This window comes from Bombus huntii, chromosome 4, assembly GCF_024542735.1.
Source record: "Bombus huntii isolate Logan2020A chromosome 4, iyBomHunt1.1, whole genome shotgun sequence".
Classification (NCBI taxonomy): domain Eukaryota; kingdom Metazoa; phylum Arthropoda; class Insecta; order Hymenoptera; family Apidae; genus Bombus; species Bombus huntii.
Genome location: NC_066241.1, coordinates 1,192,629 through 1,220,405, shown reverse-complemented (window position 1 = coordinate 1,220,405; position 27,777 = coordinate 1,192,629).

Sequence of the window (27,777 nt, the reverse complement as noted above, 5' to 3'; positions counted from 1 at the left end):
CGTGATATGGTATAACGCTATAACGTATTACGTTATGTGCTGTAACGTGATATAGTATAACGTTATAACGTATTACGTTATATGGTATTACGTCATAACGTATTACGTTATATGGTATATCGTTATAACGTATTACGTTATATGCTATAACGTCATATGGTATAACGTTATAACGTATTACGTTATATGGTATTACGTAATAACGTATTACGTTATATGGTATCACGTTATAACGTATTACGTTATATGGAATTACGTCATGACGTATTACGTTATATGGTATAACGATATAACGTATTACGTTATATGGTATAACGTTATAACGTATTACGTTATATGCTATAACGTCATATGGTATAACGTTATAACGTATTACGTTATATGGTATTACGTCATAACGTATTACGTTATATGGTATAACGTTGTAACGTATTACGTTATATGGTATAACGTTATAACGTATTACGTTATATGCTATAACGTCATATGGTATAACGTTATAACGTATTACGTTATGTGGTATAACGTTATAACATATTACGTTATATGGTATCACGTTATAACGTATTACGTTATATGGTATTACGTCATAACGTATTACGTTATATGGTATAACGTTATAACGTATTACGTTATATGCTGTAACGTGATATGGTATAACGTTATAACGTATTACGTTATATGCTGTAACGTGATATGCTATAACGTCATATGGTATAACGTTATAACGTATTACGTTATATGGTATAACGTTATAACATATTACGTTATATGGTATCACGTTATAAAGTATTACGTTATATGGTATTACGTCATAACGTATTACGTTATATGGTATAACGTTATAACGTATTACGTTATATGCTGTAACGTGATATGGTATAACGTTATAACGTATTACGTTATATGCTGTAACGTGATATGGTATAACGTTATAACGTATTACGTTATATGGTATTACGTCATAACGTATTACGTTATATGGTATATCGTTATAACGTATTACGTTATATGCTATAACGTCATATGGTATAACGTTATAACGTATTACGTTATATGGTATTACGTAATAACGTATTACGTTATATGGTATCACGTTATAACGTATTACGTTATATGGAATTACGTCATGACGTATTACGTTATATGGTATAACGATATGACGTATTACGTTATATGGTATAACGTTATAACGTATTACGTTATATGCTATAACGTCATATGGTATAACGTTATAACGTATTACGTTATATGGTATAACGTTATAACGTATTACGTTATATGGTATAACGTTATTACGTTTTACGTTACATGGTATTACGTTATGACGTATTACGATATATGGTATTACGTCATAACGTATTACGTTATATGGTATAACGTTATAACGTATTATGTTATATGCTGTAACGTGATATGGTATAACGTTATAACGTATTACGTTATATGGTATTACGTCATAACGTATTACGTTATATGGTGAAACGTCATATGGTATAACGCTATAACGTTTTACGTTACATGGTATTACGTTATGACGTATTACGATATATGGTATTACGTCATAACGTATTACGTTATATGGTATAACGTTATAACGTATTATGTTATATGCTGTAACGTGATATGGTATAACGTTATAACGTATTACGTTATATGGTATTACGTCATAACGTATTACGTTATATGGTATATCAATATAACGTATTACGTTATATGCTATAACGTCATATGGTATAACGTTATAACGTATTACGTTATATGGTATTACGTAATAACGTATTACGTTATGATGTACCACGTTATAACGTATTACGTTATATGGTATTACGTCATAACGTATTACGTTATATGGTATAACGTTATAACGTATTACGTTATATGGTATAACGTTATAACGTATTACGTTATATGCTATAACGTCATATGGTATAACGTTATAACGTATTACGTTATATGGTATTACGTCATAACGTATTACGTTATATGGTATCACGTTATAACGTATTACGTTATATGGTATTACGTCATAACGTATTACGTTATATGGTATAACGTTATAACGTATTACGTTATATGCTATAACGTCATATGGTATAACGTTATAACGTATTACGTTATATGGTATAACGTTATAACATATTACGTTATATGGTATCACGTTATAACGTATTACGTTATATGGTATTACGTCATAACGTATTACGTTATATGGTGAAACGTCATATGGTATAACGCTATAACGTTTTACGTTACATGGTATTACGTTATGACGTATTACGATATATGGTATTACTTCATAACGTATTACGTGATATGGTATAACGTTATAACGTATTACGTTATATGCTGTAACGTGATATGGTATAACGTTATAACGTATTACGTTATATGGTATTACGTCATAACGTATTACGTTATATGGTATAACGTTATAACGTATTACGTTATATGCTGTAACGTGATATGGTATAACGCTATAACGTATTACGTTATGTGCTGTAACGTGATATAGTATAACGTTATAACGTATTACGTTATATGGTATTACGTCATAACGTATTACGTTATATGGTATATCGTTATAACGTATTACGTTATATGCTATAACGTCATATGGTATAACGTTATAACGTATTACGTTATATGGTATTACGTAATAACGTATTACGTTATATGGTATCACGTTATAACGTATTACGTTATATGGAATTACGTCATGACGTATTACGTTATATGGTATAACGATATAACGTATTACGTTATATGGTATAACGTTATAACGTATTACGTTATATGCTATAACGTCATATGGTATCACGTTATAACGTATTACGTTATATGGTATTACGTCATAACGTATTACGTTATATGGTATAACGTTATAACGTATTACGTTATATGCTGTAACGTGATATGGTATAACGTTATAACGTATTACGTTATATGCTGTAACGTGATATGCTATAACGTCATATGGTATAACGTTATAACGTATTACGTTATATGGTATAACGTTATAACATATTACGTTATATGGTATCACGTTATAAAGTATTACGTTATATGGTATTACGTCATAACGTATTACGTCATATGGTATAACGTTATAACGTATTACGTTATATGCTGTAACGTGATATGGTATAACGTTATAACGTATTACGTTATATGCTGTAACGTGATATGGTATAACGTTATAACGTATTACGTTATATGGTATTACGTCATAACGTATTACGTTATATGGTATATCGTTATAACGTATTACGTTATATGCTATAACGTCATATGGTATAACGTTATAACGTATTACGTTATATGGTATTACGTAATAACGTATTACGTTATATGGTATCACGTTATAACGTATTACGTTATATGGAATTACGTCATGACGTATTACGTTATATGGTATAACGATATGACGTATTACGTTATATGGTATAACGTTATAACGTATTACGTTATATGCTATAACGTCATATGGTATAACGTTATAACGTATTACGTTATATGGTATAACGTTATAACGTATTACGTTATATGGTATAACGTTATTACGTTTTACGTTACATGGTATTACGTTATGACGTATTACGATATATGGTATTACGTCATAACGTATTACGTTATATGGTATAACGTTATAACGTATTATGTTATATGCTGTAACGTGATATGGTATAACGTTATAACGTATTACGTTATATGGTATTACGTCATAACGTATTACGTTATATGGTGAAACGTCATATGGTATAACGCTATAACGTTTTACGTTACATGGTATTACGTTATGACGTATTACGATATATGGTATTACGTCATAACGTATTACGTTATATGGTATAACGTTATAACGTATTATGTTATATGCTGTAACGTGATATGGTATAACGTTATAACGTATTACGTTATACGGTATTACGTCATAACGTATTACGTTATATGGTATATCGATATAACGTATTACGTTATATGCTATAACGTCATATGGTATAACGTTATAACGTATTACGTTATATGGTATTACGTAATAACGTATTACGTTATGATGTACCACGTTATAACGTATTACGTTATATGGTATTACGTCATAACGTATTACGTTATATGGTATAACGTTATAACGTATTACGTTATATGGTATAACGTTATAACGTATTACGTTATATGCTATAACGTCATATGGTATAACGTTATAACGTATTACGTTATATGGTATTACGTCATAACGTATTACGTTATATGGTATCACGTTATAACGTATTACGTTATATGGTATTACGTCATAACGTATTACGTTATATGGTATAACGTTATAACGTATTACGTTATATGCTATAACGTCATATGGTATAACGTTATAACGTATTACGTTATATGGTATAACGTTATAACATATTACGTTATATGGTATCACGTTATAACGTATTACGTTATATGGTATTACGTCATAACGTATTACGTTATATGGTGAAACGTCATATGGTATAACGCTATAACGTTTTACGTTACATGGTATTACGTTATGACGTATTACGATGTATGGTATTACTTCATAACGTATTACGTGATATGGTATAACGTTATAACGTATTACGTTATATGCTGTAACGTGATATGGTATAACGTTATAACGTATTACGTTATATGGTATTACGTCATAACGTATTACGTTATATGGTATAACGTTATAACGTATTACGTTATATGCTGTAACGTGATATGGTATAACGCTATAACGTATTACGTTATGTGCTGTAACGTGATATGGTATAACGTTATAACGTATTACGTTATATGGTATTACGTCATAACGTATTACGTTATATGGTATATCGTTATAACGTATTACGTTATATGCTATAACGTCATATGGTATAACGTTATAACGTATTACGTTATATGGTATTACGTAATAACGTATTACGTTATATGGTATCACGTTATAACGTATTACGTTATATGGAATTACGTCATGACGTATTACGTTATATGGTATAACGATATAACGTATTACGTTATATGGTATAACGTTATAACGTATTACGTTATATGCTATAACGTCATATGGTATAACGTTATAACGTATTACGTTATATGGTATAACGTTATAACGTATTGCGTTATATGGTATAACGTTATTACGTTTTACGTTACATGGTATTACGTTATGACGTATTACGATATATGGTATTACGTCATAACGTATTACGTTATATGGTATAACGTTATAACGTATTATGTTATATGTTGTAACGTGATATGGTATAACGCTATAACGTTTTACATTATATGGTATTACGTTATAACGTATTACGTTATATGCTATAACGTCATATAGTATAACGTTATAACGTATTACGTTATATGGTATTACGTTATAACGTATTACGTTATATGGTATTACGTAATAACGTATTACGTTATATGGTATCACGTTATAACGTATTACGTTATATGGAATTACGTCATGACGTATTACGTTATATGCTATAACGTCATATGGTATAACGTTATAACGTATTACGTTATATGGTATAACGTTATAACGTATTACGTTATATGGTATAACGTTATTACGTTTTACGTTACATGGTATTACGTTATGACGTATTACGTTATATGGTATAACGATATAACGTATTACGTTATATGGTATAACGTTATAACGTATTACGTTATATGCTATAACGTCATATGGTATAACGTTATAACGTATTACGTTATATGGTATAACGTTATAACGTATTACGTTATATGGTATTACGTTATAACGTGTTACGTTATATGGTATTACGTTATAACGTGTTACGTTATATGCTATTACGTTATAACGTGTTACGTTATATGGTATAACGTTATAACGTATTACGTTATATGGTGAAACGTCATATGGTATAACGCTATAACGTTTTACATTATATGGTATTACGTTATAACGTATTACGTTATATGCTATAACGTCATATGGTATAACGTTATAACGTATTACGTTATATGGTATTACGTTATAACGTATTACGTTATATGGTATCAGGTTATAACGTATTACGTTATATGATATAACGTCATGTGGTATAACGTTATAACGTATTACGTTACATGGTATTACGTTATGACGTATTACGATATATGGTATTACGTCATAACGTATTACGTTATATGGTATAACGTTATAACGTATTATGTTATATGCTGTAGCGTGATATGGTATAACGTTATAACGTATTACGTTATATGGTATTACGTCATAACGTATTACGTTATATGGTATGTCGCTATAACGTATTACGTTATATGCTATAACGTCGTATGGTATAACGTTATAACGTATTACGTTATATGGTGAAACGTCATATGGTATAACGCTATAACGTTTTACATTATATGGTATTACGTTATAACGTATTACGTTATATGCTATAACGTCATATGGTATAACGTTATAACGTATTACGTTATATGGTATTACGTCATAACGTATTACGTTATATGGTATAACGTTATAACGTATTACGTTATATGGTATAACGTTATAACGTATTACGTTATATGCTATAACGTCATATGGTATAACGTTATAACGTATTACGTTATGTGGTATAACGTTATAACATATTACGTTATATGGTATCACGTTATAACGTATTACGTTATATGGTATTACGTCATAACGTATTACGTTATATGGTATAACGTTATAACGTATTACGTTATATGCTGTAACGTGATATGGTATAACGTTATAACGTATTACGTTATATGCTGTAACGTGATATGCTATAACGTCATATGGTATAACGTTATAACGTATTACGTTATATGGTATAACGTTATAACATATTACGTTATATGGTATCACGTTATAAAGTATTACGTTATATGGTATTACGTCATAACGTATTACGTTATATGGTATAACGATATGACGTATTACGTTATATGGTATAACGTTATAACGTATTACGTTATATGCTATAACGTCATATGGTATAACGTTATAACGTATTACGTTATATGGTATAACGTTATAACGTATTACGTTATATGGTATAACGTTATTACGTTTTACGTTACATGGTATTACGTTATGACGTGTTACGATATATGGTATTACGTCATAACGTATTACGTTATATGGTATAACGTTATAACGTATTATGTTATATGCTGTAACGTGATATGGTATAACGTTATAACGTATTACGTTATATGGTATTACGTCATAACGTATTACGTTATATGGTGAAACGTCATATCGTATAACGCTATAACGTTTTACGTTACATGGTATTACGTTATGACGTATTACGATATATGGTATTACGTCATAACGTATTACGTTATATGGTATAACGTTATAACGTATTATGTTATATGCTGTAACGTGATATGGTATAACGTTATAACGTATTACGTTATATGGTATTACGTCATAACGTATTACGTTATATGGTATATCGATATAACGTATTACGTTATATGCTATAACGTCATATGGTATAACGTTATAACGTATTACGTTATATGGTATTACGTAATAACGTATTACGTTATGATGTACCACGTTATAACGTATTACGTTATATGGTGTTACGTCATAACGTATTACGTTATATGGTATAACGTTATAACGTATTACGTTATATGGTATAACGTTATAACGTATTACGTTATATGCTATAACGTCATATGGTATAACGTTATAACGTATTACGTTATATGGTATTACGTCATAACGTATTACGTTATATGGTATCACGTTATAACGTATTACGTTATATGGTATTACGTCATAACGTATTACGTTATATGGTATAACGTTATAACGTATTACGTTATATGCTATAACGTCATATGGTATAACGTTATAACGTATTACGTTATATGGTATAACGTTATAACATATTACGTTATATGGTATCACGTTATAACGTATTACGTTATATGGTATTACGTCATAACGTATTACGTTATATGGTGAAACGTCATATGGTATAACGCTATAACGTTTTACGTTACATGGTATTACGTTATGACGTATTACGATATATGGTATTACTTCATAACGTATTACGTGATATGGTATAACGTTATAACGTATTACGTTATATGCTGTAACGTGATATGGTATAACGTTATAACGTATTACGTTATATGGTATTACGTCATAACGTATTACGTTATATGGTATATCGTTATAACGTATTACGTTATATGCTATAACGTCATATGGTATAACGTTATGACGTATTACGTTATATGGTATTACGTAATAACGTATTACGTTATATGGTATAACGTTATAACGTATTACGTTATATGCTATAACGTCATATGGTATAACGTTATAACGTATTACGTCATATGGTATAACGTTATAACGTATTACGTTATATGGTATTACGTCATAACGTAGTACGTTAAATGGAATAACGTTATAACGTATTACGTTATATGGTATTACGTTATAACGTGTTACGTTATATGGTATTACGTTATAACGTGTTACGTTATATGGTATTACGTTATAACGTGTTACGTTATATGGTATAACGTTATAACGTATTACGTTATATGGTATAACGTTATAACGTATTACCTAATATGCTATAACGTCATATGGTATAACGTTATAACGTATTACGTCATATGGTATAACGTTATAACGTATTACGTTATATGGTATTACGTCATAACGTAGTACGTTATATGGAATAACGTTATAACGTATTACGTTATATGGTATTACATTATAACGTGTTACGTTATATGGTATAACGCTATAACGTTTTACGTTATATGGTATTACGTTATAACGTATTACGTTATATGCTATAACGTCATATGTTATAACGTTATAACGTATTACGTTATATGGTATTACGTTATAACGTATTACGTTATATGGTATCAGGTTATAACGTATTACGTTATATGATATAACGTCATGTGGTATAACGTTATAACGTATTACGTTATATGGTATCACGTTATGACGTATTACGTCGTATGGAATAACGTTATAACGTATTACGTTATATGGTATAACGTTATAACGTATTACGTTATATGGTATAACGTTATAACGTAGTACGTTATATGGTATAACGTTATAACGTATTACCTAATATGGTATAACGTCATGTGGTATAACGTTATAACGTATTACGTTATATGGTATCACGTTATGACGTATTACGATATAAGGTATTACGTCATAACGTATTATGTTATATGGTATAACGTTATAACGTATTACGTTATATGGTATAACGTTATAACGTACTACGTTATATGCTGTAACGTGATATGGTATAACGTTATAACGTATTACGTTATATGGTATAACGTCATATGGTATAACGTTATAACGTATTACGTTATATGGTATTACGTCATAACGTATTACGTTATATGGTATGTCGTTATAACGTATTACGTTATATGCTATAACGTCATATGGTATAACGTTATAACGTATTACGTTATATGGTATAACGTTATAACGTATTACGTTATATGGTGAAACGTCATATGGTATAACGCTATAACGTATTACGTTATATGGTATTACGTAATAACGTATTACGTTATGATGTATCACGTTATAACGTATTACGTTATATGGTATTACGTCATAACGTATTACGTTATATGGTATAACGTTATAACGTATTACGTTATATGCTATAACGTCATAAGGTATAACGTTATAACGTATTACGTTATATGGTATAACGTTATAACGTATTACGTTATATGGTATTACGTTATAACGTGTTACGTTATATGGTATAACGCTATAACGTTTTACGTTATATGGTATTACGTTATAACGTATTACGTTATATGCTATAACGTCATATGTTATAACGTTATAACGTATTACGTTATATGGTATTACGTTATAACGTATTACGTTATATGGTATCAGGTTATAACGTATTACGTTATATGATATAACGTCATGTGGTATAACGTTATAACGTATTACGTTATATGGTATCACGTTATGACGTATTACGTCGTATGGAATAACGTTATAACGTATTACGTTATATGGTATAACGTTATAACGTATTACGTTATATGGTATAACGTTATAACGTAGTACGTTATATGGTATAACGTTATAACGTATTACCTAATATGGTATAACGTCATGTGGTATAACGTTATAACGTATTACGTTATATGGTATCACGTTATGACGTATTACGATATAAGGTATTACGTCATAACGTATTATGTTATATGGTATAACGTTATAACGTATTACGTTATATGGTATAACGTTATAACGTACTACGTTATATGCTATAACGTCATATGGTATAACGTTATAACGCATTACGTTATATGGTATTACGTTATAACGTATTACGTTATATGGTGAAACGTCATATGGTATAACGCTATAACGTATTACGTTATATGGTATTACGTAATAACGTATTACGTTATATGCTATAACGTCATATGGTATAACGTTATAACGTATTACGTTATATGGTATTACGTTATAACGTATTACGTTATATGGTATCAGGTTATAACGTATTACGTTATATGATATAACGTCATGTGGTATAACGTTATAACGTATTACGTTACATGGTATTACGTTATGACGTATTACGATATATGGTATTACGTCATAACGTATTACGTTATATGGTATAACGTTATAACGTATTATGTTATATGCTGTAGCGTGATATGGTATAACGTTATAACGTATTACGTTATATGGTATTACGTCATAACGTATTACGTTATATGGTATGTCGCTATAACGTATTACGTTATATGCTATAACGTCGTATGGTATAACGTTATAACGTATTACGTTATATGGTGAAACGTCATATGGTATAACGCTATAACGTTTTACATTATATGGTATTACGTTATAACGTATTACGTTATATGCTATAACGTCATATGGTATAACGTTATAACGTATTACGTTATATGGTATTACGTCATAACGTATTACGTTATATGGTATAACGTTATAACGTATTACGTTATATGGTATAACGTTATAACGTATTACGTTATATGCTATAACGTCATATGGTATAACGTTATAACGTATTACGTTATGTGGTATAACGTTATAACATATTACGTTATATGGTATCACGTTATAACGTATTACGTTATATGGTATTACGTCATAACGTATTACGTTATATGGTATAACGTTATAACGTATTACGTTATATGCTGTAACGTGATATGGTATAACGTTATAACGTATTACGTTATATGCTGTAACGTGATATGCTATAACGTCATATGGTATAACGTTATAACGTATTACGTTATATGGTATAACGTTATAACATATTACGTTATATGGTATCACGTTATAAAGTATTACGTTATATGGTATTACGTCATAACGTATTACGTTATATGGTATAACGATATGACGTATTACGTTATATGGTATAACGTTATAACGTATTACGTTATATGCTATAACGTCATATGGTATAACGTTATAACGTATTACGTTATATGGTATAACGTTATAACGTATTACGTTATATGGTATAACGTTATTACGTTTTACGTTACATGGTATTACGTTATGACGTGTTACGATATATGGTATTACGTCATAACGTATTACGTTATATGGTATAACGTTATAACGTATTATGTTATATGCTGTAACGTGATATGGTATAACGTTATAACGTATTACGTTATATGGTATTACGTCATAACGTATTACGTTATATGGTGAAACGTCATATCGTATAACGCTATAACGTTTTACGTTACATGGTATTACGTTATGACGTATTACGATATATGGTATTACGTCATAACGTATTACGTTATATGGTATAACGTTATAACGTATTATGTTATATGCTGTAACGTGATATGGTATAACGTTATAACGTATTACGTTATATGGTATTACGTCATAACGTATTACGTTATATGGTATATCGATATAACGTATTACGTTATATGCTATAACGTCATATGGTATAACGTTATAACGTATTACGTTATATGGTATTACGTAATAACGTATTACGTTATGATGTACCACGTTATAACGTATTACGTTATATGGTATTACGTCATAACGTATTACGTTATATGGTATAACGTTATAACGTATTACGTTATATGGTATAACGTTATAACGTATTACGTTATATGCTATAACGTCATATGGTATAACGTTATAACGTATTACGTTATATGGTATTACGTCATAACGTATTACGTTATATGGTATCACGTTATAACGTATTACGTTATATGGTATTACGTCATAACGTATTACGTTATATGGTATAACGTTATAACGTATTACGTTATATGCTATAACGTCATATGGTATAACGTTATAACGTATTACGTTATATGGTATAACGTTATAACATATTACGTTATATGGTATCACGTTATAACGTATTACGTTATATGGTATTACGTCATAACGTATTACGTTATATGGTGAAACGTCATATGGTATAACGCTATAACGTTTTACGTTACATGGTATTACGTTATGACGTATTACGATATATGGTATTACTTCATAACGTATTACGTGATATGGTATAACGTTATAACGTATTACGTTATATGCTGTAACGTGATATGGTATAACGTTATAACGTATTACGTTATATGGTATTACGTCATAACGTATTACGTTATATGGTATATCGTTATAACGTATTACGTTATATGCTATAACGTCATATGGTATAACGTTATGACGTATTACGTTATATGGTATTACGTAATAACGTATTACGTTATATGGTATAACGTTATAACGTATTACGTTATATGCTATAACGTCATATGGTATAACGTTATAACGTATTACGTCATATGGTATAACGTTATAACGTATTACGTTATATGGTATTACGTCATAACGTAGTACGTTAAATGGAATAACGTTATAACGTATTACGTTATATGGTATTACGTTATAACGTGTTACGTTATATGGTATTACGTTATAACGTGTTACGTTATATGGTATTACGTTATAACGTGTTACGTTATATGGTATAACGTTATAACGTATTACGTTATATGGTATAACGTTATAACGTATTACCTAATATGCTATAACGTCATATGGTATAACGTTATAACGTATTACGTCATATGGTATAACGTTATAACGTATTACGTTATATGGTATTACGTCATAACGTAGTACGTTATATGGAATAACGTTATAACGTATTACGTTATATGGTATTACATTATAACGTGTTACGTTATATGGTATAACGCTATAACGTTTTACGTTATATGGTATTACGTTATAACGTATTACGTTATATGCTATAACGTCATATGTTATAACGTTATAACGTATTACGTTATATGGTATTACGTTATAACGTATTACGTTATATGGTATCAGGTTATAACGTATTACGTTATATGATATAACGTCATGTGGTATAACGTTATAACGTATTACGTTATATGGTATCACGTTATGACGTATTACGTCGTATGGAATAACGTTATAACGTATTACGTTATATGGTATAACGTTATAACGTATTACGTTATATGGTATAACGTTATAACGTAGTACGTTATATGGTATAACGTTATAACGTATTACCTAATATGGTATAACGTCATGTGGTATAACGTTATAACGTATTACGTTATATGGTATCACGTTATGACGTATTACGATATAAGGTATTACGTCATAACGTATTATGTTATATGGTATAACGTTATAACGTATTACGTTATATGGTATAACGTTATAACGTACTACGTTATATGCTGTAACGTGATATGGTATAACGTTATAACGTATTACGTTATATGGTATAACGTCATATGGTATAACGTTATAACGTATTACGTTATATGGTATTACGTCATAACGTATTACGTTATATGGTATGTCGTTATAACGTATTACGTTATATGCTATAACGTCATATGGTATAACGTTATAACGCATTACGTTATATGGTATTACGTTATAACGTATTACGTTATATGGTGAAACGTCATATGGTATAACGCTATAACGTATTACGTTATATGGTATTACGTAATAACGTATTACGTTATGATGTATCACGTTATAACGTATTACGTTATATGGTATTACGTCATAACGTATTACGTTATATGGTATAACGTTATAACGTATTACGTTATATGCTATAACGTCATAAGGTATAACGTTATAACGTATTACGTTATATGGTATAACGTTATAACGTATTACGTTATATGGTATTACGTTATAACGTGTTACGTTATATGGTATAACGCTATAACGTTTTACGTTATATGGTATTACGTTATAACGTATTACGTTATATGCTATAACGTCATATGTTATAACGTTATAACGTATTACGTTATATGGTATTACGTTATAACGTATTACGTTATATGGTATCAGGTTATAACGTATTACGTTATATGATATAACGTCATGTGGTATAACGTTATAACGTATTACGTTATATGGTATCACGTTATGACGTATTACGTCGTATGGAATAACGTTATAACGTATTACGTTATATGGTATAACGTTATAACGTATTACGTTATATGGTATAACGTTATAACGTAGTACGTTATATGGTATAACGTTATAACGTATTACCTAATATGGTATAACGTCATGTGGTATAACGTTATAACGTATTACGTTATATGGTATCACGTTATGACGTATTACGATATAAGGTATTACGTCATAACGTATTATGTTATATGGTATAACGTTATAACGTATTACGTTATATGGTATAACGTTATAACGTACTACGTTATATGCTATAACGTCATATGGTATAACGTTATAACGCATTACGTTATATGGTATTACGTTATAACGTATTACGTTATATGGTGAAACGTCATATGGTATAACGCTATAACGTATTACGTTATATGGTATTACGTAATAACGTATTACGTTATGATGTATCACGTTATAACGTATTACGTTATATGGTATTACGTCATAACGTATTACGTTATATGGTATAACGTTATAACGTATTACGTTATATGGTATAACGTTATAACGTATTACGTTATATGCTATAACGTCATAAGGTATAACGTTATAACGTATTACGTTATATGGTATAACGTTATAACATATTACGTTATATGGTATCACGTTATAACGTATTACGTTATATGGTATTACGTCATAACGTATTACGTTATATGGTATTACGTTATAACGTATTACGTTATATGCTGTAACGTGATATGGTATAACGTTATAACGTATTACGTTATATGCTGTAACGTGATATGGTATAACGTTATAACGTATTACGTTATATGGTATTACGTAATAACGTATTACGTTATATGGTATCACGTTATAACGTATTACGTTATATGGAATTACGTCATGACGTATTACGTTATATGGTATAACGATATAACGTATTACGTTATATGGTATAACGTTATAACTTATTACGTTATATGCTATAACGTCATATGGTATAACGTTATAACGTATTACGTTATATGGTATAACGTTATAACGTATTACGTTATATGGTATAACGTTATTACGTTTTACGTTACATGGTATTACGTTACGACGTATTACGATATATGGTATTACGTCATAACGTATTACGTTATATGGTATAACGTTATAACGTATAATGTTATATGCTGTAACGTGATATGGTATAACGTTATAACGTATTACGTTATACGGTATTACGTCGTAACGTATTACGCTATATGGTATATCGATGTAACGTATTACGTTATATGCTATGTCGTCATATGGTATAACGTTATAACGTATTACGTTATATGGTATTACGTCATAACGTAGTACGTTATATGGAATAACGTTATAACGTATTACGTTATATGGTATAACGTTATAACGTATTACGTTATATGGTATAACGTTCTAACGTATTACGTTATATGGTACAACGTTCTAACGTATTACATTATATGGTATAACGTTATAACGTATTACGCTATATGGTATAACGTTATAACGTATTACGTTATATGGTATAATGTTATAACGTATTACGCTATATGGTATAACGTTATAACGTATTACATTATATGCTGTAACGTGATATGGTATAACGTTATAACGCATTACCTTATATGGTATAACGTCATATGGTATAACGTTATAACGTATTAGGTTATATGGTATCACGTTATAACGTATTACGTTATATGGTATTACGTCATAACGTATTACGTTATATGGTATTACGTTATAACGTGTTACGTTATATGGTATTACGTTATAACGTGTTACGTTATATGCTATTACGTTATAACGTGTTACGTTATATGGTATAACGTTATAACGTATTACGTTATATGGTGAAACGTCATATGGTATACCGCTATAACGTTTTACATTATATGGTATTACGTTATAACGTATTACGTTATATGCTATAACGTCATATGGTATAACGTTATAACGTATTACGTTATATGGTATTACGTTATAACGTATTACGTTATATGGTATCAGGTTATAACGTATTACGTTATATGATATAACGTCATGTGGTATAACGTTATAACGTATTACGTTACATGGTATTACGTTATGACGTATTACGATATATGGTATTACGTCATAACGTATTACGTTATATGGTATAACGTTATAACGTATTATGTTATATGCTGTAACGTGATATGGTATAACGTTATAACGTATTACGTTATATGGTATGTCGCTATAACGTATTATGTTATATGCTATAACGTCATATGGTATAACGTTATAACGTATTATGTTATATGGTATTACGTTATAACGTATTACGTTATATGGTGAAACGTCAAATGGTATAACGCTATAACGTTTTACGTTACATGGTATTACGTTATGACGTATTACGATATATGGTATTACGTCATAACGTATTACGTTATATGGTATAACGTTATAACGTATTACGTTATATGCTATAACGTCATATGGTATAACGTTATAACGTATTACGTTATATGGTATTACGTAATAACGTATTACGTTATGATGTACCACGTTATAACGTATTACGTTATATGGTATTACGTCATAACGTATTACGTTATATGGTATAACGTTATAACGTATTACGTTATATGGTATAACGTTATAACGTATTACGTTATATGCTATAACGTCATATGGTATAACGTTATAACGTATTACGTTATGTGGTATAACGTTATAACATATTACGTTATATGGTATCACGTTATAACGTATTACGTTATATGGTATTACGTCATAACGTATTACGTTATATGGTATAACGTTATAACGTATTACGTTATATGCTGTAACGTGATATGGTATAACGTTATAACGTATTACGTTATACGGTATTACGTCATAACGTATTACGCTATATGGTATATCGATGTAACGTATTACGTTATATGCTATGTCGTCATATGGTATAACGTTATAACGTATTACGTTATATGGTATAACGTTATAACGTATTAGGTTATATGGTATCACGTTATAACGTATTACGTTATATGGTATTACGTCATAACGTATTACGTTATATGGTATTACGTTATGACGTATTACGATATATGGTATTACGTCATAACGTATTACGTTATATGGTATAACGTCATAACGTATTACGTTATATGCTATAACGTCATATGGTATAACGTTATAACGTATTACGTTATATGGTATTACGTAATAACGTATTACGTTATAAGGTATCACGTTATAACGTATAACGTTATATGGTATAACGATATAACGTATTACGTTATATGGTATAACGTTATAACGTATTACGTTATATGCTATAACGTCATATGGTATAACGTTATAACGTATTACGTTATATGCTATAACGTCATATGGTATAACGTTATAACGTATTACGTTATGTGGTATAACGTTATAACATATTACGTTATATGGTATCACGTTATAACGTATTACGTTATATGGTATTACGTCATAACGTATTACGTTATATGGTATAACGTTATAACGTATTACGTTATATGCTGTAACGTGATATGGTATAACGTTATAACGTATTACGTTATATGCTGTAACGTGATATGGTATAACGTTATAACGTATTACGTTATATGGTATTACGTCATAACGTATTACGTTATATGGTATATCGTTATAACGTATTACGTTATATGCTATAACGTCATATGGTATAACGTTATAACGTATTACGTTATATGGTATTACGTAATAACGTATTACGTTATAAGGTACCACGTTATAACGTATTACGTTATATGGAATTACGTCATGACGTATTACGTTATATGCTATAACGTCATATGTTATAACGTTATAACGTATTACGTTATGTGGTATAACGTTATAACATATTACGTTATATGGTATCACGTTATAACGTATTACGTTATATGGTATTACGTCATAACGTATTACGTTATATGGAATTACGTCATGACGTATTACGTTATATGGTATAACGATATAACGTATTACGTTATATGGTATAACGTTATAACGTATTACGTTATATGCTATAACGTCATATGGTATAACGTTATAACGTATTACGTTATATGGTATAACGTTATAACGTATTACGTTATATGGTATAACGTTATTACGTTTTACGTTACATGGTATTACGTTATGACGTATTACGATATATGGTATTACGTCATAACGTATTACGTTATATGGTATAACGTTATAACGTATTATGTTATATGCTGTAACGTGATATGGTATAACGCTATAACGTTTTACATTATATGGTATTACGTTATAACGTATTACGTTATATGCTATAACGTCATATAGTATAACGTTATAACGTATTACGTTATATGGTATTACGTTATAACGTATTACGTTATATGGTATTACGTAATAACGTATTACGTTATATGGTATCACGTTATAACGTATTACGTTATATGGAATTACGTCATGACGTATTACGTTATATGGTATAACGATATAACGTATTACGTTATATGGTATAACGTTATTACGTTTTACGTTACATGGTATTACGTTATGACGTATTACGATATATGGTATTACGTCATAACGTATTACGTTATATGGTATAACGTTATAACGTATTATGTTATATGCTGTAACGTGATATGGTATAACGCTATAACGTTTTACATTATATGGTATTACGTTATAACGTATTACGTTATATGCTATAACGTCATATGGTATAACGTTATAACGTATTTCGTTATATGGTATTACGTTATAACGTATTACGTTATATGGTATTACGTAATAACGTATTACGTTATATGGTATCACGTTATAACGTATTACGTTATATGGAATTACGTCATGACGTATTACGTTATATGGTATAACGATATAACGTATTACGTTATATGGTATAACGTTATAACGTATTACGTTATATGCTATAACGTCATATGGTATAACGTTATAACGTATGACGTTATATGGTATAACGTTATAACGTATTACGTTATATGGTATTACGTTATAACGTGTTACGTTATATGGTATTACGTTATAACGTGTTACGTTAAATGCTATTACGTTATAACGTGTTACGTTATATGGTATAACGTTATAACGTATTACGTTATATGGTGAAACGTCATATGGTATAACGCTATAACGTTTTACATTATATGGTATTACGTTATAACGTATTACGTTATATGCTATAACGTCATATGGTATAACGTTATAACGTATTACGTTATATGGTATTACGTTATAACGTATTACGTTATATGGTATCAGGTTATAAAGTATTACGTTATATGATATAACGTCATGTGGTATAACGTTATAACGTATTACGTTACATGGTATTACGTTATGACGTACTACGATATATGGTATTTCGTCATAACGTATTACGTTATATGATATAACGTTATAACGTATTATGTTATATGCTGTAGCGTGATATGGTATAACGTTATAACGTATTACGTTATATGGTATTACGTCATAACGTAACACGTTATATGGTATGTCGCTATAACGTATTACGTTATATGCTATAACGTCATATGGTATAACGTTATAACGTATTATGTTATATGGTATTACGTTATAACGTACTACGTTATATGGTGAAACGTCATATGGTATAACGCTATAACGTTTTACGTTACATGGTATTACGTTATGACGTATTACGATATATGGTATTACGTCATAACGTATTACGTTATATGGTATAACGTTATAACGTATTATGTTATATGCTATAACGTCATATGGTATAACGTTATAACGTATTACGTTATATGGTATAACGTTATAACGTATTACGTTATATGGTATATCGTTATAACGTATTACGTTATATGCTATAACGTCATATGGTATAACGTTATAACGTATTACGTTATATGGTATTACGTAATAACGTATTACGTTATGATGTACCACGTTATAACGTATTACGTTATATGGTATTACGTCATAACGTATTACGTTATACGGTATAACGTTATAACGTATTACGTTATATGCTATAACGTCATATGGTATAACGTTATAACGTATTACGTTATGTGGTATAACGTTATAACATATTACGTTATATGGTATCACGTTATAACGTATTACGTTATATGGTATTACGTCATAACGTATTACGTTATATGGTATAACGTTATAACGTATTACGTTATATGCTGTAACGTGATATGGTATAACGTTATAACGTATTACGTTATATGCTGTAACGTGATATGGTATAACGTTATAACGTATTACGTTATATGGTATTACGTCATAACGTATTACGTTATATGGTATATCGTTATAACGTATTACGTTATATGCTATAACGTCATATGGTATAACGTTATAACGTATTACGTTATATGGTATTACGTAATAACGTATTACGTTATATGGTATAACGTTATAACGTATTACGTTATATGCTATAACGTCATATGGTATAACGTTATAACGTATTACGTCATATGGTATAACGTTATAACGTATTACGTTATATGGTATTACGTCATAACGTAGTACGTTATATGGAATAACGTTATAACGTATTACGTTATATGGTATTACGTTATAACGTGTTACGTTATATGGTATTACGTTATAACGTGTTACGTTATATGGTATTACGTTATAACGTGTTACGTTATATGGTATAACGTTATAACGTATTACGTTATATGGTGAAACGTCATATGGTATAACGCTATAACGTTTTACGTTATATGGTATTACGTTATAACGTATTACGTTATATGCTATAACGTCATATGTTATAACGTTATAACGTATTACGTTATATGGTATTACGTTATAACGTATTACGTTATATGGTATCAGGTTATAACGTATTACGTTATATGATATAACGTCATGTGGTATAACGTTATAACGTATTACGTTATATGGTATCACGTTATGACGTATTACGTCGTATGGAATAACGTTATAACGTATTACGTTATATGGTATAACGTTATAACGTATTACGTTATATGGTATAACGTTATAACGTAGTACGTTATATGGTATAACGTTATAACGTATTACCTAATATGGTATAACGTCATGTGGTATAACGTTATAACGTATTACGTTATATGGTATCACGTTATGACGTATTACGATATAAGGTATTACGTCATAACGTATTATGTTATATGGTATAACGTTATAACGTATTACGTTATATGGTATAACGTTATAACGTATTATGTTATATGCTGTAACGTGATATGGTATAACGTTATAACGTATTACGCTTTATGGTATTACGTCATAACGTATTACGTTATATGGTATATCGATATAACGTATTACGTTATATGCTATAACGTCATATGGTATAACGTTATAACGTATTACGTTATATGGTATTACGTAATAACGTATTACGTTATGATGTACCACGTTATAACGTATTACGTTATATGGTATTACGTCATAACGTATTACGTTATATGGTATAACGTTATAACGTATTACGTTATATGGTATAACGTTATAACGTATTACGTTATATGCTATAACGTCATATGGTATAACGTTATAACGTATTACGTTATGTGGTATAACGTTATAACATATTACGTTATATGGTATCACGTTATAACGTATTACGTTATATGGTATTACGTCATAACGTATTACGTTATATGGTATAACGTTATAACGTATTACGTTATATGCTGTAACGTGATATGGTATAACGTTATAACGTATTACGTTATATGCTGTAACGTGATATGGTATAACGTTATAACGTATTACGTTATATGCTATAACGTCATATGGTATAACGTTATAACGTATTACGTTATATGGTATTACGTAATAACGTATTACGTTATAAGGTATCACGTTATAACGTATTACGTAATAACGTATTACGTTATAAGGTATCACGTTATAACGTATTACGTTATATGGAATTACGTCATGACGTATTACGTTATATGGTATAACGATATAACGTATTACGTTATATGGTGAAACGTCATATGGTATAACGCTATAACGTTTTACGTTATATGGTATTACGTTATAACGTATTACGTTATATGCTATAACGTCATATGTTATAACGTTATAACGTATTACGTTATATGGTATTACGTTATAACGTATTACGTTATATGGTATCAGGTTATAACGTATTACGTTATATGATATAACGTCATGTGGTATAACGTTATAACGTATTACGTTATATGGTATCACGTTATGACGTATTACGTCGTATGGAATAACGTTATAACGTATTACGTTATATGGTATAACGTTATAACGTATTACGTTATATGGTATAACGTTATAACGTAGTACGTTATATGGTATAACGTTATAACGTATTACCTAATATGGTATAACGTCATGTGGTATAACGTTATAACGTATTACGTTATATGGTATCACGTTATGACGTATTACGATATAAGGTATTACGTCATAACGTATTATGTTATATGGTATAACGTTATAACGTATTACGTTATATGGTATAACGTTATAACGTACTACGTTATATGCTGTAACGTGATATGGTATAACGTTATAACGTATTACGTTATATGGTATAACGTCATATGGTATAACGTTATAACGTATTACGTTATATGGTATTACGTCATAACGTATTACGTTATATGGTATGTCGTTATAACGTATTACGTTATATGCTATAACGTCATATGGTATAACGTTATAACGCATTACGTTATATGGTATTACGTTATAACGTATTACGTTATATGGTGAAACGTCATATGGTATAACGCTATAACGTATTACGTTATATGGTATTACGTAATAACGTATTACGTTATGATGTATCACGTTATAACGAATTACGTTATATGGTATTACGTCATAACGTATTACGTTATATGGTATAACGTTATAACGTATTACGTTATATGGTATAACGTTATAACGTATTACGTTATATGCTATAACGTCATAAGGTATAACGTTATAACGTATTACGTTATATGGTATAACGTTATAACATATTACGTTATATGGTATCACGTTATAACGTATTACGTTATATGGTATTACGTCATAACGTATTACGTTATATGGTATTACGTTATAACGTATTACGTTATATGCTGTAACGTGATATGGTATAACGTTATAACGTATTACGTTATATGCTGTAACGTGATATGGTATAACGTCATGACGTATTACGTTATATGGTATGACGTCATAACGTATTACGTTATATGGTATATCGTTATAACGTATTACGTTATATGCTATAACGTCATATGGTATAACGTTATAACGTATTACGTTATATGGAATTACGTCATGACGTATTACGTTATATGGTATAACGATATAACGTATTACGTTATATGGTATAACATTATAACGTATTACGTTATATGCTATAACGTCATATGGTATAACGTTATAACGTATTACGTTATATGGTATAACGTTATAACGTATTACGTTATATGGTATAACGTTATTACGTTTTACGTTACATGGTATTACGTTACGACGTATTACGATATATGGTATTACGTCATAACGTATTACGTTATATGGTATAACGTTATGACGTATTACGATATATGGTATTACGTCATAACGTATTACGTTATATGGTATAACGTTATAACGTATTATGTTATATGCTGTAACGTGATATGGTATAACGTTATAACGTATTACGCTTTATGGTATTACGTCATAACGTATTACGTTATATGGTATATCGATATAACGTATTACGTTATATGCTATAACGTCATATGGTATAACGTTATAACGTATTACGTTATATGGTATTACGTAATAACGTATTACGTTATGATGTACCACGTTGTAACGTATTACGTTATATGGTATTACGTCATAACGTATTACGTTATATGGTATAACGTTATAACGTATTACGTTATATGGTATAACGTTATAACGTATTACGTTATATGCTATAACGTCATATGGTATAACGTTATAACGTATTACGTTATGTGGTATAACGTTATAACATATTACGTTATATGGTATCACGTTATAACGTATTACGTTATATGGTATTACGTCATAACGTATTACGTTATATGGTATAACGTTATAACGTATTACGTTATATGCTGTAACGTGATATGGTATAACGTTATAACGTATTACGTTATATGCTGTAACGTGATATGGTATAACGTTATAACGTATTACGTTATATGGTATTACGTCATAACGTATTACGTTATATGGTATATCGTTATAACGTATTACGTTATATGCTATAACGTCATATGGTATAACGTTATAACGTATTACGTTATATGGTATTACGTAATAACGTATTACGTTATAAGGTATCACGTTATAACGTATTACGTTATATGGAATTACGTCATGACGTATTACGTTATATGGTATAACGATATAACGCATTACGTTATATGGTATAACGTTATAACGTATTACGTTATATGCTATAACGTCATATGGTATAACGTTATAACGTATTACGTTATATGCTATACCGTCATATGGTATAACGTTATAACGTATTATGTTATATGGTATTACGTTATAACGTATTACGTTATATGGTGAAACGTCATATGGTATAACTCTATAACGTTTTACGTTACATGGTATTACGTTATGACGTATTACGATATATGGTATTACGTCATAACGTATTACGTTATATGGTATAACGTTATAACGTATTATGTTATATGCTGTAACGTGATATGGTATAACGTTATAACGTATTACGCTTTATGGTATTACGTCATAACGTATTACGTTATATGGTATATCGATATAACGTATTACGTTATATGCTATAACGTCATATGGTATAACGTTATAACGTATTACGTTATATGGTATTACGTAATAACGTATTACGTTATGATGTACCACGTTATAACGTATTACGTTATATGGTATTACGTCATAACGTATTACGTTATATGGTATAACGTTATAACGTATTACGTTATATGGTATAACGTTATAACGTATTACGTTATATGCTATAACGTCATATGGTATAACGTTATAACGTATTACGTTATGTGGTATAACGTTATAACATATTACGTTATATGGTATCACGTTATAACGTATTACGTTATATGGTATTACGTCATAACGTATTACGTTATATGGTATAACGTTATAACGTATTACGTTATATGCTGTAACGTGATATGGTATAACGTTATAACGTATTACGTTATATGCTGTAACGTGATATGGTATAACGTTATAACGTATTACGTTATATGCTATAACGTCATATGGTATAACGTTATAACGTATTACGTTATATGGTATTACGTAATAACGTATTACGTTATAAGGTATCACGTTATAACGTATTACGTTATATGGAATTACGTCATGACGTATTACGTTATATGGTATAACGATATAACGTATTACGTTATATGGTGAAACGTCATATGGTATAACGCTATAACGTTTTACGTTATATGGTATTACGTTATAACGTATTACGTTATATGCTATAACGTCATATGTTATAACGTTATAACGTATTACGTTATATGGTATTACGTTATAACGTATTACGTTATATGGTATCAGGTTATAACGTATTACGTTATATGATATAACGTCATGTGGTATAACGTTATAACGTATTACGTTATATGGTATCACGTTATGACGTATTACGTCGTATGGAATAACGTTATAACGTATTACGTTATATGGTATAACGTTATAACGTATTACGTTATATGGTATAACGTTATAACGTAGTACGTTATATGGTATAACGTTATAACGTATTACCTAATATGGTATAACGTCATGTGGTATAACGTTATAACGTATTACGTTATATGGTATCACGTTATGACGTATTACGATATAAGGTATTACGTCATAACGTATTATGTTATATGGTATAACGTTATAACGTATTACGTTATATGGTATAACGTTATAACGTACTACGTTATATGCTGTAACGTGATATGGTATAACGTTATAACGTATTACGTTATATGGTATAACGTCATATGGTATAACGTTATAACGTATTACGTTATATGGTATTACGTCATAACGTATTACGTTATATGGTATGTCGTTATAACGTATTACGTTATATGCTATAACGTCATATGGTATAACGTTATAACGCATTACGTTATATGGTATTACGTTATAACGTATTACGTTATATGGTGAAACGTCATATGGTATAACGCTATAACGTATTACGTTATATGGTATTACGTAATAACGTATTACGTTATGATGTATCACGTTATAACGAATTACGTTATATGGTATTACGTCATAACGTATTACGTTATATGGTATAACGTTATAACGTATTACGTTATATGGTATAACGTTATAACGTATTACGTTATATGCTATAACGTCATAAGGTATAACGTTATAACGTATTACGTTATATGGTATAACGTTATAACATATTACGTTATATGGTATCACGTTATAACGTATTACGTTATATGGTATTACGTCATAACGTATTACGTTATATGGTATTACGTTATAACGTATTACGTTATATGCTGTAACGTGATATGGTATAACGTTATAACGTATTACGTTATATGCTGTAACGTGATATGGTATAACGTCATGACGTATTACGTTATATGGTATGACGTCATAACGTATTACGTTATATGGTATATCGTTATAACGTATTACGTTATATGCTATAACGTCATATGGTATAACGTTATAACGTATTACGTTATATGGTATTACGTAATAACGTATTACGTTATATGGTATCACGTTATAACGTATTACGTTATATGGAATTACGTCATGACGTATTACGTTATATGGTATAACGATATAACGTATTACGTTATATGGTATAACATTATAACGTATTACGTTATATGCTATAACGTCATATGGTATAACGTTATAACGTATTACGTTATATGGTATAACGTTATAACGTATTACGTTATATGGTATAACGTTATTACGTTTTACGTTACATGGTATTACGTTACGACGTATTACGATATATGGTATTACGTCATAACGTATTACGTTATATGGTATAACGTTATGACGTATTACGATATATGGTATTACGTCATAACGTATTACGTTATATGGTATAACGTTATAACGTATTATGTTATATGCTGTAACGTGATATGGTATAACGTTATAACGTATTACGCTTTATGGTATTACGTCATAACGTA